This window comes from Dipodomys ordii, unplaced genomic scaffold (assembly GCF_000151885.1).
Source record: "Dipodomys ordii isolate 6190 unplaced genomic scaffold, Dord_2.0 Scaffold22, whole genome shotgun sequence".
In the NCBI taxonomy this organism is placed as follows: domain Eukaryota; kingdom Metazoa; phylum Chordata; class Mammalia; order Rodentia; family Heteromyidae; genus Dipodomys; species Dipodomys ordii.
In genome coordinates this window covers 1,317,963-1,322,855 of record NW_012267238.1, presented here as the reverse complement: position 1 = coordinate 1,322,855, position 4,893 = coordinate 1,317,963, and the positions used below count along the sequence as shown (strand labels likewise).

Below are 4,893 nucleotides of genomic sequence, written 5' to 3'. Positions count from 1 at the left end.
GCTAGGATCACAGATGAGAACCACCAGTGTCTGGTCCTCATTTTTAAGTTGTTGCTTCCTGCCTTATTCTGCTTGTATTGTCCTTGTCTCCTGGTTATGCCTTTTTTTTTAAAAGTTTTTTGCTTTTTTTTTTTATCTGTAAGTTGTTGTTCAAATAGATTTCAGTTCAACATGTCAATCTCTGAGAGGAGGATGGGTGAGGTTGGGAGAGAGCGGGGGCACGATGCATTGCACTCATCAATGGAGCCATGCAGTCAGATTGCTGCCCTCCTGTCAATGTTCACTCCTTGCTTTTCATATCATCATTGTTTCTCTCTCGCTCTCTCTTTTTGGTCCGTTGTGGGCCCTGAACTCTGGGCCTGGGCACTGTCTCTGTGTTCTTCAGCTCAAGATTAGAGCCCTACCACTTGAGCCACAGCACCACTTCCGGCTTTTTCTGCTTATTGTCGTGTTGAGGATTTGAACTCAGGGCCTCATGCATGCAAAGTGTTTCTCATTTTAAAATGAGTTCACTGCTTATGCTTTTTATTCTGTTTGTCTTAGCCTTTAAAATGGAAATTCATTAGTTTAATAACATCTTTTCCTTAAAAATACTTTATAAATTAATATTGTAATTCCAGATAGTCATTCCCATGAAACATGATTAATATTTAGAGAATATGGTTGTAAGCTTTTCTTTATCTACTGACATATCACATAATGATATTTATTTCTTAAGAATTTTTTTTATTAACGTATACTGATAGTGCAAAGAAAAAGCTGTCACCATGATATTTACAATCATGCTTATAATAATGTAATTTGGTCACATTTCTCCCCTTTAGTACTGCTACTAGTCTTCTCCTTCCTCTTGCCCTTTTTACCTTCCCAGTAGTCCACTTCTTACTTTCCCTTGTTTTAAATTCATTTATTTATTTAATCACTTATGTGTTTATTGTTTGAGCTTGAACTCAAGGCCTTGTGCTTGCTAGACAAGTAAGTGCTCTACGACTTAAGATATGTTTAAAGCCATTTTTTCTTTATGTTTTCAGATAGGATTTTTGTACTTTTTGTCTGGGACATCTTGGCCTTCCATCTTCCTACTTCCACCTGGAGATTATAGGTATGTGTTATAATATACCATGTCTGATAAGATGGAGCCTCTCTGGTTTTTGCTCAGGCTGGCCTTCAACAATGATATTCCCAACCACTGTCTCCCAAGTAGCTGAGATTGCAGGAATAAGTTTTTATTTAATGTAATCTAGCAATAATTTTCTTTGGCATGCAGAATTCTTCACAGTTATTTGAAGCTTCATTCAGTATTATATGATATCCAAAGAAATGTAACTCAGGATATAAGAAAGGCACTGCATACCCATGTTTGTTGCAGCATAGCAGTCAAGCAATGGAAACAGCCCAGATGCTCTACAACTGATGAATGGATCAAGATGAGGTACATCTACACCATGACAGTGGCCAGACATAAAAGAATAGCCACATGTCATTTTCAAGAATGTAGATGGGTCTAGAGGCCATTAATGTATAATATACAATAATACTATTATATAAAATTACACTATGCAATTCATATGATCAATCTGAGTAAAGCATGGTATATGCATGTGTGAATCCCCTTTGAAAAATGAACATGCATTTTTTTGCATGACCTTTTATTTTTTACCTTATCTTACATCGTTAAGTAGTTGGGCAAAGGAGTTGCCACTTAACAAAGCAGTTTATGAATGTCATATATCTTGGTCAATGTTAACCCCTTCATGTTAGATGCGGAAAACATGTCCTGTTGGATGTGGTGCTAGGTGTGGGGCAGGGAGAGAGGGCGAACCAAAAGAGAGAAAGAGGAAGCATAAGATCAAAATACTTTATGTGTGTTTGTGATCATGGAGCAATGAAGCTGGTTGAGATTGGTTTGGGCCGGGGAATATATAGATGAGGAAGAATGACAGATCAAAGTACATCACATGCACATATGGACATGTAAAAATGAAATGCCCTGTACAATGAATTGATGTTAATGAAAAAGAACTTTCTTTGGTGTGCAAAATACTTCATATAAATATGATGCTTCAGGGGGCTGGGAAGGTGGCTCAGTGGTAGAACGCTTGCCTTGCATGCATGAGGCCCTGGGTTCAATTCCTCAGCACCACATAAACAGAAAAAAAAGCCAGAAGTGGTGTTGTGGCTCAAGTGGTAGAGCACTAGCCTTGAGCTGAAGAGCTGAGGGACAGCACGTAGGCCCAGAGTTCAGGCACCACAACTGGACCCCCCTGCCAAAAAAAAAAGATGCTTCATTCAGTATTGCATGATATATTTTATGTGATAATATTCTAAAATATGTTTTCTATTTAGCCTAATACTAAATTCTTGTTGATGCTTTTCAAATGGTTGCTAGTATCAATAATGTTATGGTAAAAGCAATTGCCCTAAACTTTTATCTCTGTTTTCCACTTTTTTTTTTGGCATAGGTGCTTTTCTCAAAATTAAAAAAAGTGTATTTCATTTATTTCTGGCCAGAATAAATGTGAGCAAAGTGTTAAGAAAGTGCACATTAGCCAGGAGCTGGTGGCTCAGGCCTGTAATCCTGGCCACTCAGGAGGCTGAAATCTGAGGGTCAAGGCTTGAAGCCATCCTGGGCAGAAAAGTCCCCGTGACACTCTTATCTTCAATTAACCACTCAAAATCTTGAGCTGTAGCTCAAGTGGTAGAGCACTAGCCTTGAGCACAGAGAGGCAGAGGGACAGCACTTACGCCCTGAGTTCAAGCCCCACAACCAACAAAAAAGAAAAAAAAGAGGACTGGGAATGTGGGTTAGTGGTAGAGTGCTTGCTTAGCATGCATGAAGCCCTGGGTTCAATTCCTCAGTACCACATAAACAGAAAAGCCTGGAAGTGGCACTGTGTCTCAAGTAGTAGAGTGCTAGCCTTAAGCAAAAGAAGCTCAGGAACAGTGTCCAGGCTCTGAGTTCAAGCCCCAGTTTTTCATAGATGCTGAGAACAATCCTAGCTACTCAAAGTAGAGATCTGAAGATTGCAGTTTGAAGTCAGCTTGGGCAGGAAAGCTTGTGAAACTCTTATCTCCAATGAGCTACCAAAAAGGCTGCTAAGTGGGGCTGTGGCTCAAGTGGTAGCGAGCTAGCCTTGAGCTAAAAAAGCTCAGGGATGGCGCCCAGGCCTTGAGTTCAAGCCCTAGGACTGACACATACAAAAACTGCAGATTTGTGAAGATAAAAATCGTTGAAATGACAGTGCAGATTATGTCAGTCAGTAAAGCTTCCTGGATGTGAGTGTTATAGAACTTAGTTTTACTGGATTGCTGCCAACCACTAGTAGCTCCTAAGCTTGCTATGGCTTCCATGTGATGGCCCATACTGGTTGTTGGAATTCTCCTAAAGGCTAAAAATTGAGATGATTACATTCTCCCCTGCCTTTCACATTCTAAGAAGCTCTCAAAGGGAGCCAAGCAGTGCTCTGTCCACTCTGTGTGAAGCTGGCTACAAACCGGTCCTATTTTGACACCCAGTCCAGTTAATGATCTGTTGACAGAGTAAGAAGTTGTTTCTAATGGGCCTACTTCATCTTTGCATATTATTTTATTGTAGAAGTAGGATAAAATTATGTTCCATGATCTTGGTCCCTCATAATTTTCAACTGACATAAATAGTATATATATAAGATAATAACAACATTTGGAGGAAGAAGGTGAAGGATGCATTCATGAATTCATTGTATATACCTCAAAATTTACTTAATTAAGTAAATTAAACTGGGTGCTAATTGCTCATGTCTATAATCCTAGCTATTCAGGAGGCTAAGAGCTGAGAATTGTGGTTCAAAGCCAGCCAAGGCAGGAAAGTCCATGAAACTCTTATCTCTAATTAGCCACCAGAAAACCATTAAGTGGTGCTGTGGCTCAAAATGGTAGAGTGCTATCCTTGAGCAAAAAGAGCTCAAGGACAGAGCTCAGGCCCCACGTTCAAGCACCACCATCACCACCATCACCACCATCACCACCACCACCACCACCACCACCACCACCACCACCAACAAAAGAAAAGTAAGGGAAGGGGTGGGTTGAAGGGAGTGAGAATGTTGAAGGAGGTGGTAACACTGATCAAGATGCATTGCATTCATAAACTGCTTTGTTAAATAGCGCCTCCTTTGTATAACTACTTAAAATAATAAATATTAATAAAACCAACACGAAATATATAAACATATACATACACACACATACACACAGTCTCTATATCAGGCTGTGCTTTTCTGTGATTTGCTCCCCAGAGGGCATTCAAAGCATTTAGCTCTCTTTACACACCAGACCACACACTTTTTCTTGCCCAAGACAAGACAGACTCTATGTGAACCTCAACTTTGCCTTAAGAACCTTCCAAGACTTGTAGAAAATGCTTGTTTTTCTTTTAATATCTAATTCTCATGTCATCTCCTCTGTGACCCTCTCTTGAGCCCTAAGTCCTTTTCAATATTTTCAACTTGAAACTTCCTTCATGAGAAAAATAGCCTGTGGTCCACATTTCATGTTGTCATTTGACAAAAATCTATGGGTTTGTTTTTGTAGAAAATAGAAATTTTCAAAAGAAAAATCTGGAATGAACTCAGCAACCCATAATCCTATAACACAATTTTGTGATCACAACTTTCTTATAGATGTACATTTGTCTTTAGATTTATTATCTATGTCTACATGTTTCTGTATGTATAACTGTATCTAGTTCTGTACTTTATCTCCATTTATATTAATTCCTCCATCTGTTTGGAAATACTATTATATACTATAAAAGATCTGTAACTTAATGTTCCTTTCCTCTTAAAATGATTTTCAGGTTTCTAGTTTAATTTAATTAATTCTCTTAATCCTATTGTAAATGGAATTTTTCTT

The 4,893-nt window shown here is 38.7% G+C and overlaps 1 protein-coding gene across 1 annotated transcript in view; it reads left to right on the top strand.

Annotated features, from left to right (window-relative positions):
- LOC105984014 (olfactory receptor 52B4) overlaps window positions 1-1,080 on the top strand; it is a 13,610-nt gene extending 12,530 nt beyond the window's left edge. Inside the window, exon 2 of the mRNA XM_013014058.1 lies at window positions 1,032-1,080. The gene's annotated coding sequence lies outside the window, so the exon portion shown is untranslated. The remainder of the gene's footprint in view (window positions 1-1,031) is intronic.
- The last annotated feature ends 3,813 nt before the right edge of the window (window positions 1,081-4,893 follow it).